Below are 15,007 nucleotides of genomic sequence, written 5' to 3' on the forward strand. Positions count from 1 at the left end.
ATTGTCCCTAATGTGAGTAGGGTAGTGTTAATGTGCAGGGATCGCTGGTCAGTGCGACTCGGTGGGCCGAAAGGCCTGTTTCCGTGCCAGTTTCCGAAAGGTCTGTTTCCGTTTCGAGGATGACTAAAGTCATCCCAAAACTTCCAACCTCTGCCAACTGCATGACAGAAAAGAAAAGCTTAGAAATGTAATCCATTAATGTCCATTTTACATGCACACATCACATAGAAGCAGTTTTTCTCTTAGGTTAGATGTTGCAAGCAATCATTTCTGAGTGAAATTGCACTTTTCAGGAAATTAGCTTACCCAGTTCACCCTAGACTAGGACCAGACATTACACATTGCACAATGCACATTTCCTTATTCTAATTTATTGCATTTGTATTTTTTAAGGGAACCGTGCAGATGACAGGAAATCTGGGCATCTAAACTTGTTGCAGACTCCTAAACACCTTCCAAAGTCCACAGAGTGTGCTTAAGTTAACAGGGGATATTTATATTTCAGCAGTTAGCTGCTGACATGCTTATTCCATGGGCATCTTAATATTTCCACAACTGGCAGCACTTGAAGCAGAATTGTGGATGTCACTGTGCAGGGCACAGGGGTGTAGCAGTATAGTTGTTGCTTTAAAGCATCAGAGGCCCAGGCTCTAACCTGACTCATTTTATCCTGTGTCCATTTGGAGACTAATTTCAGTTCTCTTCTTTCCAGCTGAAACACTTAATTGAATAAAGGCACAGGTCTTTCATTCCATGAACTCATTTTGAGTTTGATGCGAAGGCAACATTAATTAACGCTGTATCTGTAAGCTAAACAAAACAATGCTAGCCCCTGCCATAAACCACTGCAGAGTTACGCATGCTATTTTCCTCAGATTGGAATAATTTTAATGGTGCCACTATGTTTAGAATCATTTATAGTAGAAATAAAATGTAATCCTTAATCATTAAATTCCTCAGTAAAATCGCACAACCAGGAGCTTTTGTTGTTTCACAACCTAGTGTTGTCGATTCTTGATGAAAGGAAGGGATCTTTTCCTGGCAAACACTTTGTAAATCAAAAAGGCTGAGCAAAATTAATTGTGGGAATTTTGTTACAATTTACACTTCTGAATGGACACCACTTTCCCAAATTGAATTTCCATGTTTTTGCAGAAGAGAGACGTTAGACATTATTCCATTGTAATTCATTGTATTGTAACTAATTTATTAGCCAAGTATGTAAAAACATATAAGGAATTTGATTTGCCATACCAAAAAAACAACAGGACACACAACTACATAAAGGTTAACATAAACATCTACCACAGCGGCTCCCCCACATTCCTCACTGTGATGGAAGGCAATAAAGTCTTATCTTCTTTCCTTATTCTCCCGCGGACGGGGCAGTCGAACCATCGGCAGTCGGGGCGATCGAAGCTCCCTCGTCGGGGCGTTCGAAGCTCCTGCGGCTTTTGGAGTTCCCGAAGTCGGTCCCTAAACAAGGGTCCGCAAGCGCCACGATGTTAAATCCGCAGGCTCCTGCGGTTGGAGCTCCCGAGGTCGATTCCCAGCAAGAGGCCGCCAGCTCCACAATGTTAGGCCGCGGTGCAGATGGAGATATGATATGGAAAAAGTCGCATCTCCATCGAGGAAAGGGATAAAAAAAGTTTCCCCCACCCCCCACATAATACAAAACTAAATATACACTAAAACATACATTCAACAACAGACTAAAAATGACAAAAGAAGAAAAAGGATGAGACAGGCTGTTGGCGAGGCTGCCATTGTACGGCGCCACCTTGTGTAGTAGGAGGGTGACCTTCCCACCCATGTCATTGCTCTGTAGTCACAGGGAAGTAAACTGCTGCTGTGCTGCCTTTCTCTCTGGTGATGAACAGCTTCTGCCCAAGACAAGTGCTGTCTGCTCATGGATCACATCCCAGTATCCACCTACAATCAGTTCACACATGCCATTTTTCTGTGCACCGAGGACATCGAGAAGCTCCCTGGTGGTACATCCCACTTCCTGATAAACTTTATCAGGAAGATACGGCAGAGGTACTGCAGAGACCAGACCTTGAAATGGTTGACATGGGGAACCTAGTGTGGCTTCTGTCCGTGCCTCCCATGCATAGTTCGCTGGTGCTAATAAATACTGTGTGTTGGAGATGTCTCTGGTAGCCCATGAAATATATACCATGTGGTCTTTTGTGAGGACTACATATTCTCCTGCACAACTTTCTGTAAAAGCTTGGAGATGGGCTCTTCCATGGTGCTTGTCTCGTTCATCCAGTGGGACAGAGTACAGGGGGGTCTTTGGGCCCAAGTCCATAACTCCCTGAAAGTGGCAACACAAGTAGATGGAGCGGTAAAGAAGTCATATGGCATGCTTGCTTTCATAGATCAGGCATTTAGTATAAGAGTCGGGAAGTCATAATGCAGCTTCATAGGACCTTTGTTCGGCCACATTTGGAGTATTGCATGCCATTCTGGTCACCCCTTTACAGTAAGGACATGAATGCTTTGGAAAGGGCATTTTTTTGCAGAGGTTTACCAGAATGAAGCCTGGATTAGGGGTTACTAGCTAGACTGAGAGGTTGGATATATTTGAATTGCTTTCTCTGCAACAGCGTAAGTTGCGGGGAGACCTGATAGAAGTATATATAATTATGAGAGGTGTAAATATGGTAGACGTCAGAATCTTTCCCAGGATGTAAAAATCAAATACTAGAGGGCATATTTAATCTTCAGCCTCCCACTTAAGATGAGAGGATAAAGATTAAATGTCCCTTTCTTTACACTGAGGGTGGTGAGTGCCTGGAGCACTGCTTGACTGGGTTGTTGAGGGGAAAACGATAGGGGCATTTCAGATTTTTGGATAGGCATGGGGATATGTAGGAAATGATGGGATATGCATTATGTGCTGATCGATAAGAGATGGTCTTGGCATCATGTGTGGCACAGGCATTGTGGACCAATGGTGGACCATTGTGTTCTGATGCTATGTTCTATGATGGAGGGGCTAGAAAAACGAGGAGAGGGTTAGATACCTGGCCGCATCAGAATGTGAGAGAAAGAAACATCTGAGGTGTGGTTTACATAAATAGAAATTCAACGTTATACCATTAAGGATCTACCCAGGTGGTATACGAGGTGTTGTCTTTCTAGTTTGCTTTTGGCATAACTTCCTCCATCACTTTGTTTTTAGCACCAGAACAGCATTTTGCTTGGTGCAGAGCTCACCTACAAGGTATTGTAAGATCATGGAGCACTTTCATTGCAGTTCCCAGTTGTAGGGGTCTACTCGCTCCTTGAGTAGATCACTGTTGCAGCTTCCTGCCTCCAATAGTAGCCGTGGCAAGTTTCCTGCTCTTTGGTGCATTGATCTTCTGCCTGCCCTCTATATCTGCAACCAGAATTTCAACGCCTCTCTGAGTGAACTGCCGAGCTGCCTCCTCACATCAAGAGCAACCATTATGTGTGGGCTGTTTCAATTAGACTGCTATGGGAAGTGTGGCTTTAGGTGCCTCTTCTGAATACTATGTAGCAAAATGCCCCAAACAACATACTACATTGGGCACAGTCATGCCTCTTGGAACAAATGCCCATTTGTCACAATTTCTGGATGCAAAGCAATGTCTCCAAAGAACTTCTAGCCTGATTATTATTTTAAAGCAGGATTCTGATTGAGGTTTGGCACTTTAAACTCCATGTTTAACGAACCTCTACAAGGGTGAAATCCAACAGCAGAGCACGACTCATTAGACAATAGGAAAGTTCACCCTAAAGAGGGAAAACATGTTATTAAAAATACAAAATGTGCTTTGTTTTATTCTAACACATACAAGACTTTTGGTAATTACTTCACGGTCTTACCCTTTTCTTTTTTGTTCCATTGCCTTGTTTATGTATCTGACAGGTTGCTGCTTTCACAATGAGAGGAGGCAAAGCAACACAACCGGCTATTCCAGCACCATTGATGGTATAAGGATGTCCAAACACTTTGCAAGCAGTGAAGTAATTTTGCAGTACTGCTGTTGATGTACCACAGGAATGTTGGCAGTCACTTTGCAATCCATCAAGGCCCTCCGAGCCACAATGATATGACCAGATAATTGTATGATGGAAAACATTGACCGTCACGAAGAGAATTGTTTTGCCCTTTTCCAAATAATACTGACATGTCCACCTCGAAGAATGAATAGTACCTCAGCCTTATTTCATAACTCAATGCAAAGACAGGACCTCCAATTTCAGCTTTTCATTAGACACTAGACCAAGTGGACTCGTTGGGCCCAAACCTCTCCTGCATTGGTACAGCACCCTTTCCTCCCTCCCTAAGTTGGGCCTAAAATTGTCGCGCTATCGTGTACCATTTTGGCTGTAGTTCAGGAACAAACAAACAAGAGTTTTAGTATATAGATGGACTCAGTTTGGATTCAGTTAAACGAGACTTGAAGATTATATCTTCAGTGTTGGAGAAATGACTGCAGTCATTAAGCCAAAACTGGTGCTGCCTGTAAGGCAAAGTTCTTTAACTTTCTGTATAACTAGATTATCAATTGTTTTTCTCCTTCATGCCACCCTTCTTTTTCCACACTTGCACCACCCACCCCCTGCCAATATCACCCAGCTTCTTTAAATCTGGTAAATTGCAAACCTCCAAATAGTCATCCAAAATGGTGGACATTGACTGAGGTTAAGGGTATAAAGGCCTGGGACAGCTCCTCCAGGCTCCCATAACTAATTCATACCTTATTTGGGCCTTCAGTTTCATAGCACATTTTAGGTAGCTTCATTAGTAATCCCTGGTCTCCAATCTATTTCCAATTGGAAATGGCAGCCGCCATACTTTCAGCATTTTAAAGATAGCCTCTTGCTTGAAAGATGGTGGAGTTTTGGACACACAGTAAAAGCTCTTTTTCAGCCCGGAGAAGGCCATACGCCAGTGTCAGCTGAATAGTAATGTTTTTTATAATTTAATGATGATGGTGCCTCATCAATGAAAGCTCTTCAAGGCCTAATTAGACTCCTATGTGTTTTGAGAAACTTTACATTGATGTTGGGAGATTCGTACTTAATTTGCACCACGCTGGACCAATATGGTACAAACTATAGTTTCTGTGTCTGAATGGATCAGGTCAAGATGTGCTCTATATTGGCCTTTCCTTAAAGGAGGCCTTCTGACATCTGGCCACTACATGACCATCACCTACCCTCGAGCGGCTTGATAAAGGACTCGGGAAGGCAGTCGGTAGAATGATATTAGGAAAGATGTGTTGAACTAGTGAAAGATTGATTGAATTCATTAAATTAGTAGTCCATGACCACAAACACACTAACATTTAGTAGTGACTTAATATCTTTTAACTGGTTCATTGCAGAATCAGTACTTGTCTTTTACATTTCCTGGGGCTCCAAATAATGTATACTGGGACTATGTTTGGGGCATGTTGCTGTTTGTGGACAATGTGCATGAGAATGCCTTGAAAGTGTGGCCTCATCTGTTCAGGTGCACAGTTATCAGAGGTAATCCGAAATCTACATGGAATGTTAAGTGAGAAGCAAATCATTTTACTTTCTCAAACATAATTAGGGAAATTCATTCTTGCTGTCAAGCCATTTAAAATAATTGAAGGTATGTTACTTTTCCCTTCTATTCCTCTTTAATTACCAATTGTTGTTATTAAGACGAGGCTCTGATGAAGGTTATAATACAGAGAATGACTGAGCATTTGGATCGAGCGGTGAATTCTGAGCTTCTACTGGGCAATTAAGAGGAAAGTCCTTGGCTGAAACCAGATGCAGTCTTTTCAACGGTTTCAAAGGTCTTTTATTGTCACGTGTACCAATTAAGGTACAGTGATATTCGTATTACCATACGGCCATACTAAATAAAGTAACGACACACAACTACATAAAAGCTAACATAAACATCCACCACAGCGGATTCCCCACATTCCTCACTGTGATGGAAGGCAATAAAGTCTAATCTTCTTCCCTCATTTTCTCCCGTGGTCGGGGCAGTCGAACCATCCGTCGGGCGATTGAAGCTCCTGCAGCCGGCGGTCGAAGCTCCTGCGGCTCGGAGCTCCCGAAGTCTGTCTCTAACCAGGGACTGCGAGCTCCACAATGTTAAAGTCTGCAGGCTCCCGCGGTTGGAGCTCTGAGGTCGATCCCTGGCAAAGGGATCGCCAGCTCCACGACGTTAAGTCCTGCAGGGTCCAGCGACTTCCCGAAATTGATCTCCACCAGAGGCCGCCAGCTCCTCGAGGCCGCAGTGCGGAAGGAGATACGACACGGAAAAAAATCGCATCTCTGTCGAGGTAAGAGATTAAAAAATGTTTCCCCCAATCTCCCCTCCCCCCAACCCCCCACATAAAAGAAGCTAAAGAACACTAAAACATACATTTAACACATACCATAAAACAACAGAGCAGGAAGGGACAGACAGACGGTTGGTGAGTCTTTTGTGTGTGGCTCTGCCCTCGGTGACAGGTGAACGTTGTCTTGTTTTTTTGGACCACCTTCAGACAAAAGACATCTGTTGAAAGTGAAAGATGCCTGCATCTGATGGCGATTTAGAGATTTGTATAACAGGCTCAGTGTAACTCTCTATAAATATTCTCCATGGCTCGCAGCCAGATAGTAAATAGTGTTCCAGTGTACCATGACTAATGGTCTTCTCTATCCTTACACATTTTAAGTACACTGTGGAATTTATCTGTTAGTATGAAGCTTTTTTTAAAGCAAATACATTTCCTGTAAAGCACTTGAAGAAACTAAGCTTGGGCATGTACAGTAATTAGTTCTGATTGCTGCGGGAACTTGCTAGTGCTGCTGACGGTTGTCATAATTGCAGTATTAGAGCATGTCCAGGCAGCTAGTTCTTGGCCTTGTACTTCAGTTAATGTTGCTGTTTAAGAAGTTTGCATGTCTGGCAACTAAGGACTTTGTTTAAAATTCTTTAAGCCACTGGCAATTTGAACCCAGTTGAAGTTTATAAAGCTGACTCTTGAACTTTTGTTTTCCATTTCTGAGGCACGATGCAACGACAAACAGCTTCCAGTCCACGCTGCTGCTCAGAACATGGCAATGTAACATCAGGTCATGTTTTAATCAAGTCAATACCAAACGGAGAAAATAAATAATACAGATATGCTTTCACAAAACTATTGCAAACTATGCTTTAAAATATGTTTTTTAGAGTATTTGTAAGGTTTAGTCTCTGATATAAAGAGGAAGAATGGCAGTCAATATATCCATAGGAAAGATCCCCAAGCAGCAATGCAAATAATCATTAGGTGTTAATTGAGGGATGAACAATGGTCAGGATGTTGGGGCAAGTTTTGTTGCCCTTATCCAAATAATACGAAAGGATACATTTATCCACCAGAATGGTCAGATTTAACTGCAAGGCAGGCGCAGTGTGGGTGCGTCAATTGGTGGTCAATTGGCCCCATCTGATCTCTCACTTCGCCCCTGGAGTTGAATGAAGGGGTGTTCTATAAATTGCTAAGCTAAAGGGCAGGATGTATTTAGTGCCTAAATCTGCCCTGCCCATGTTGTGCATCTCGTGCATCTCCATCCATTTAAACAGCTTGTTGATCCTCATATAAATGTCATTTTTTATTATTTTTAATGATAGTTATAGAGTTGTACAGCACAGAAACAGGCCGCTCATTCCATTTCATGCATACAGACAGTATTTCATTTGCCCATGTATGACCCATATCCATCGGAACCTTTCCAATTGTCTTTTAAATGTTATTATGGCACCTGTCTTAAATACTTCCTCTAGCAGCTTGTTATATAAACCTACCACCCTCATTGTGAAAAAAAGCTGCCCCTCAGGTTCCTATTAAATTTTTCCCTTCTCGCATTAAACATATGCCCTCTAGTTCTTGATTCTACAACCCTAGGGGAAAGACTGTGCATTCACCCTATCTATATTTTAAACAAGTAGAGTGTCAGAGTGCTGGAATAACTCAGCGGGTCAGGCAGCATCTCTGGAGAACATGGATAAGTGATGTTTCGGTTTGGAACCTTTCTTTGTAAACCAGCAGCTACATTTCCCTTTTTCTCTGTTTTAAACACATTTGTTTGTAAATAATGATTAATATTTTAGTTCATTATTGAACTGCTTCTGAAAGATCCTGCTTTCAGAGACCTTTTGGAGCATTGAAGAGGTTTTCAGTCAACTTGAGCTGCCAGGAGGTCACCAGGGTAGATTTCAGGTGAAGTCTTGGGTCCAACAGCCTATGGACGAACCATGGCGTTGGTGTGTGGTGTGAATGGTGACTGTGAGGAGAGGATGGCCTCAGCATGACTGGCTTAGTGCGTTATCCAAAAGCCCCAGCTATAAGTCTGCCACAGGTACTGGGCTGGCAGGGAGCACCTGAGCCCATGATCTGCTGATTCAGAGGTGCGTGTGCTGCTAAACAGGTCCTTTAATTCAAAGCCAGTTCTCACCTTTCGACTTTCAACCAGAAAATGAAAGGCACATCAGCATGAAAGTGGCAACACGTTGATAGAGTGGTAAAGAAGGCATCTGGTATGCTTGCCTTCATTGGTCTGGGCATTGAGTATAAGAGTCATGATGCAGCTTTAGAGGATTTTGGTTAGTCCTCATTTGTAGTATTGTGTGCAGTTCTGTTCACCCCATTACTGTAAGGATGCGGAGGCTTTGGGAAGGTGCAGAGAAATGTTAGCAGAATAATGCCTGGATTAGGGGATATTAGCTCCAGGGAGAGGTTGGACAGGCTTGGATTGTTTTCTCTGGAATGCCAGAGGTTGCCAGGAGACCTGATATAAGTATATAAAATTATGAGAGACTTTGATACGATAAACAGTCAGAACCTTTTTTGCAGGATGGAAGTCCCACATACAAGAGGGGATCGCTTTAAAGTGAGAGGGGCAAAGTTTAAAGGAGATGTGCGAGGGAACATTTTTTTTACACAGAGGGTGGTGAGTGACTGGAACAAGCTGTTCGAGGAGGTGGTTGAGGCATTTAAGAGTCTTTTGGATAGGCATATGGATGTGCAAGAAATGGAAAGATATGGAATATGTGTGGATAATAGTTGATCTTGACATCATATTTGGCACAGACATTGTGGGCCGATGGACTTGTTCCTGTGCTGTACTGTTCTATGTTCTATATTATATGTTGTCTGTCCCCAAAAAACTATTACATTGACTCCCACTAAACTAAATCATCACTAGTGATAAGGGAACATAAGTCCAGCGGGCCATGTGGAGAAGACAATGCTCCACATAGGATGGACTTCCCTTCTTGGTTTGAATGTATTCCTGGAATCTGAATGCACTCCTGACCTCCTCTCATCATCTGCTATGAACATCCATCTCCCATGGTTCCAATGATTTTACAACTAATGAAAATAAAGTGTTCAAAGAAAATGGAAAAGCCAGACATGTGTAATTTTTCCTCGGTATTGCTTGCAGCAATGCCCAGGAGATTAGACCTGGAGAACTCGAGGAACATACATATGTTACATGATATAAACAGGACGTATGGTCGCACCTTGCAACTAATAAAGAGTGAAAGCAGGGGTGGGAGAAATGCATGACCTCCAGGGTAAAGATATGCTATTAGTATTATAAGAAAATAACTGCAGATGCTGGTACAAATCGATTTATTCACAAAATGCTGGAGTAACTCAGCAGGTCAGGCAGCATCTCGGGAGAGAAGGAATGGGTGACGTTTCGGGTCGAGACCCTTCTTTAGTATGACAGGCAGTGTAAGGGAACTGTATTAACACAGCCAGTTAGAAGTTACACAGTGCTTACACCTTGGGTTCAAGACTGTCAAATAACATAAATTTAGCTCCCTCCTGCTGTCAGTTCCTTTAATCGAGCAAGGTTGATTTCAGAGCTGCTTATTCAACTAAAAATGTATTGCAAGGAATTAATTTAATACAAGAACACTCAACTCAATGATTTGCTTTCTCTTATTAATGGTAAATGTTTATGGTAGTTTGATAAATGTTGTGGGAACCATTGGAAAGAAAGCAGCACGGTTAAATTGAGAGAGAGGAAAAAGCTCATGTTAATTCCTAATGTGTTCTGAAGGTGCATCATTTGAGCCTCATCATGTTCAGCACTGGGACAACTGCACCTGGTTTCATGCTCAAATTTAGAAGTTTGATCCATGGATTTATGAATTCTATGATTTTCCTGAAACACGGAGGAAGAACCTAGTTCTGTGCATTTTCATAAATAATTCTTGAAATATTTGGAAGATTAAGACAGCAGCAGATAATTTGTTTGAGTTAGTTTACTGAATGCATTTAGTTTTGTCATAAAGTTTCAATATCATTAGCCTGAAGTCCTGTGCAAAATGTCCCTTGGCAAACGAGATTCAAGGTGCCCCTACCTTTCTAGTCATTTGCATCAATTGTTGATCAGGAAAACTGACATCAAATAACATAGCTATAAGAGAGCCTGTAATTCATACCTGGGAATTCTACAGATTTTACCCTGAGTAGCCAATGATTTGTAAAAAATAACAGGACTCCAGGGATATCTGACCAAACTCCTGAACCATAATCTGGAGTCTCGCAGGTCTTACTTCAGTGCGACTTTTCTTCTTTCACTGATAAATTTGATAAGACTCCGCTCACCAAGGGCTCCAAATAAGTTGGAAGCAGGAGAGAGAGGATCTCCCTTTTGCTGCCCTCAAGTATTTAAGAAGTATGAATAACACTGAGTTTGTGCTTTAATTTAATAGTTCCTACATTTTATTAAGGCAGGTGAGTTCAAGTTACAGTAAATTGGCCAATTCAACTTCATGACAAGACAGAAGAAATCAAGGTTACTACGAGGCTCATTTTTGGTCTTGGCACATTTTGTTGAGTACAGCTATCAGCAGATACTCATGTATTAGTTTGGAACCAGTCAGGAAATGCTGAGATTAAATTGCAAAGTGGGTGAAATTGCAGTTTAGTTAGAGAAATAGTGGCTTTAATTTGTACTGTGACAGTGCAGAGGAGATATATAATTATGGGCTCACTGTTAGAAACTTCAATTAAGCCCCAGGGTTTAGACATTACAGAAACTAATGTTGTACCTTTAGATTAATATGCTGCAAAGCATTCTGAGGAGGATATGCCAACCCAAAATGAGAAAAGATCTCGGAAAGTGGGGAATTGAGTCAAAGTGGAGGGAACACCTTCAGTTGGAGGTCAATTAGGAGTCAATTGATGGTAGATCAGATCAGCCAATGGATATTGGGGCCTGGACAGGGGATATGATTAACCATTGTGGCAGGAGGAGGCCCAGTCATTCACCATTGCATGACCAGGATGGATGACGCCTAGAGCTGAAGGATTGGGATTGAGGATGGCATTAGGCGTAATCTAGTGGTTAGCCATTTAAGGTTGGGGCTGGGTTGGGCATTGAGTATTGATTGGTGGGGTGGGAGGTGGTGGAGGGGTGAGATGAGTGTTTCGATCAGAGATGGAAACTTGAAATATAAAAAGAAACAAGTGGAGAGTTATGCAATCAAATTCATATTCACAAACGAAGTTAACAAATGTTAACAAATGCAAGTAAATGCATATGTGTAATAGTACCTCTGAGGCAAAGGATTACCGGAATAGTTACTCTTGAATGTTATTCTTGGTCCCTTGCATTTTTATAACCCCAAAGGGCCTGAGGCATGTATGAAGTACATCATCACATTACTCATCTTGGTTTGTCTTTTCTATTATTACAATAGGAGATGCATTGAAGGATTAAATGATGCATAACTCTAAATGACTTATGTGGTCTGAGGCCAAGCCTGTATTTAAGTTTAAAAAAAAATGATTGACATTGTTTGATTCATGTGAACTTGGAATGATTGATTTAATCATTCTGCACAGCCATTAGCATCCCACCTGCATTAGCAGGTGTGGTTATCATTGCTGCTTTGATGAAAGCTCAATGTTCTAGTCAGTACTTGTAGAATATGACAATATACAAGCCAATTTTCTTATTATTTTATGTGAGGAAGAACAAGCTTGTAGATTCCATTGTGTAGCTTTTCCCTCTCATTTTCTCCTACATCATCACCTGAGATCTAAACTAATCTGCCCGGCTCTGAGAACGGCTCTACCCAAGACCGCAAGAATTTGCAGAGTTGTGAAAATAGCCCAGTCCATTACACAGATCCACTCCCCATTATTAACTCCATCTACACTTGACACTGTTTTGGGAAAGCTGCCAACGTAATCAAAGACCTTTCTTACCCTTCTTCTTCCTTCTCCCAGTGGGCAAAAAATACAGAAACTTGAAAGTATGTACCACAGACTCAAGATATAACTTTCCCCCCGCTGTTATCAGGCTTCTAAGCAACCCAAGCTGGGGATCAGTCCGATTCTCGTCCACCTCATTGAGAGGAGGGAATGGTGTTAATGGGACATGCGTGGCAGAATAGATTATCAGGAAACAGGTGGCTGAATGTGGTTGAGCAAAAATCCCTAACCAGTCTGAAGAAGAGTCTCAACCCAAAACGTCACCCATTCCTTCTCTCCAGATATGTTGCCTGTCCCGCTGAGTTACTCCAGCTTGTGTCTATCTTCAGCTTAATGCGGTTGGCAGGATTGCCTTGAGAGCCAGAATAAGCTTGATGGGCCAAATGGCCTCTTTATATTAAAAAAAAGTACGAGTAGGCCTTGCCAGGGAGTTTTCTCAGGGAACATAAAATTTCCTGGATACAATGAAGAAGAAAAATGATCCAACAAACTTTTGTGGTGTAAAATATATGGGCGGCACGGTAGCGCAGCGGTAGAGTTGCTGCTTTACAGCGAATGCAGCGCCGGAGACACAGGTTCGATCCTGACTACGGGTGCTGCACTGTAAGGAGTTTGTACGTTCTCCCCGTGACCTGCGTGGGTTTTCTCCGAGATCTTCGGTTTCCTCCCACACTCCAAAGACGTACAGGTATGTAGGTTAATTGGCTGGGTAAATGTAAAAATTGTCCCTAGTGGGTGTAGGATAGTGTTAATGTACGGGGATCACTGGGCGGCACGGACTTGGAGGGCCGAAAAGGCCTGTTTCCGGCTGTAGATATATGATATGATATGATATGATAATATTCATAGACTTACTATGAATTTGAGTGTTTGTAAATTAAGGTGTTTTTCTTATTACACTGAGCACACATTTTAGATTTGTAGAGTTCTGTACAGCACAGAAACAAGACCTTCCATCCAACTCATTAATGCAAACCAAGCTGTCTATCTCTGATAAAACCCATATCCCTTTAACCCTTTTCTATCCACCTACCCGTCCAAATGAGGTTTAAACACTATAAAAGTATCAGCATCTACTATATCCTCAGGCAGCTTGTTCCATTTATCCAGCACCATCTGTATGGAAAAATATGCCCCTCAGATTTCCTTTAAATCTTTTCTTTCTTGCCTTGAACATTTAGACTTTTTTCAAAAAATACTGCGATTTTTCTATCCTTTATCAGCCTTTCATAACTTTATAAAGCTTTTATAAGGTCACCCCTCAGCCTCCTTTGCTCCAGGGATAATAGTTCCATCCAGTCTAAACACATAACTCAAACCATCCAGTTCAAGCAACATTTCCTGTGAATCTTTTCTATACCCTCTGTACCTAATCGTGTTTTTCCTATCACATAGTGACCAAGCTGTACCATCAAAGCGTAACAAAAAAATACGGAATGTGATGTTCCAATTCCTATACTGAATGCCTCATCCGATTAAGGCAAGCATACCATATGCCTTCCCACCACTGTGTCTACCTGTATTGCCACTGTCAAGGAACTATGGACGTATCCCAAGGCCTTGTTCAGTAACACTCCCAGAGCCTTACTCTTTAAGAGTGGCACAGCATTAGAGCTGCTTTACAGCGTTAGAGACTTGGGTTCGATTCTGAATATGGGTGCTGTCTGTACGGAGTTTATACATTCTCCCTGCGATCGTGTGGGTTTTTCCCGAGGTGCTCCGGTTTCTTCCCACTTTCCAAAGACTTGCAGATTTGTAGGTTAATTGGCTTCTGTAAATTGTCCCCAGTGTGCAGGATAGAACTTGTGTATGGGCGATCACTGGTCTGCGTGGGCTCAATAGACAATAGACAATAGGTGCAGGAGGAGGCCATTCGGCCCTTCGAGCCAGCACCACCATTCAATATGATCATGGCTGATCATTCTCAATCAGTACCCCGTTCCTGCCTTCTCCCCATACCCCCTGACTCCGCTATCCTTAAGAGTATCCAGCTCTCTCTTGAATGCATTCAGAGAATTGGCCTCCACTGCCTTCTGAGGCAGAGAATTCCACTGATTCACAACTCTCTGACTGAAAAAGTTTTTCCTCATCTCAGTTCTAAATGGCCTACCCCTTATTCTTAAACTGTGGCCCCTTGTTCTGGACTCCCCCAACATTGGGAACATGTTTCCTGCCTCTAACGTGTCCAACCCCTTAATAAACTTATACGTTTCGATAAGATCTCCTCTCATCCTTCTAAATTCCAGTGTATACAAGCCTAGTCGCTCCAGTCTTTCAACATATGAAAGTCCCGCCATTCTGGGAATTAACCTAGTAAACCTACGCTGCACGCCCTCAATAGCAAGAATTGGTGGGCCGAAGGGCTTGTTACCACACTGCATCTCTAAAACAAAAAAAACTGTACATTCTGGCCTGTTTTAAATTCCCAAATTGTTTCTTTTTGTACTTGTCTGAGTGTAATTTCATCAGGTGTTCCGTTGCCCACCATTCCAATTGTTCTAGATCCTGTTGCAACCTTAGACAATCTTCTTCATTGTTCACTGTTCCACTAATTTTGGTGTCATTTGCAAACTTACAAATCACGCGCTTACATTCTCTTCCAGATCATTAACGCATATCTCGATCAATAAAGAACCCAGCACTGATTCCTACAACGCACAATGGTTCATAGCTTTCCATTCTGAAAAGCAACCTTTGTCCCTTACCACCAAGCTAATTGTGTATTCAAAAGATTTTATCAAAAATATTTTGTGAGCAATGTAACAGTCTCA

The sequence above is a fragment of the Rhinoraja longicauda genome, chromosome 3 (genome assembly GCF_053455715.1).
Source record: "Rhinoraja longicauda isolate Sanriku21f chromosome 3, sRhiLon1.1, whole genome shotgun sequence".
NCBI lineage: Eukaryota > Metazoa > Chordata > Chondrichthyes > Rajiformes > Arhynchobatidae > Rhinoraja > Rhinoraja longicauda.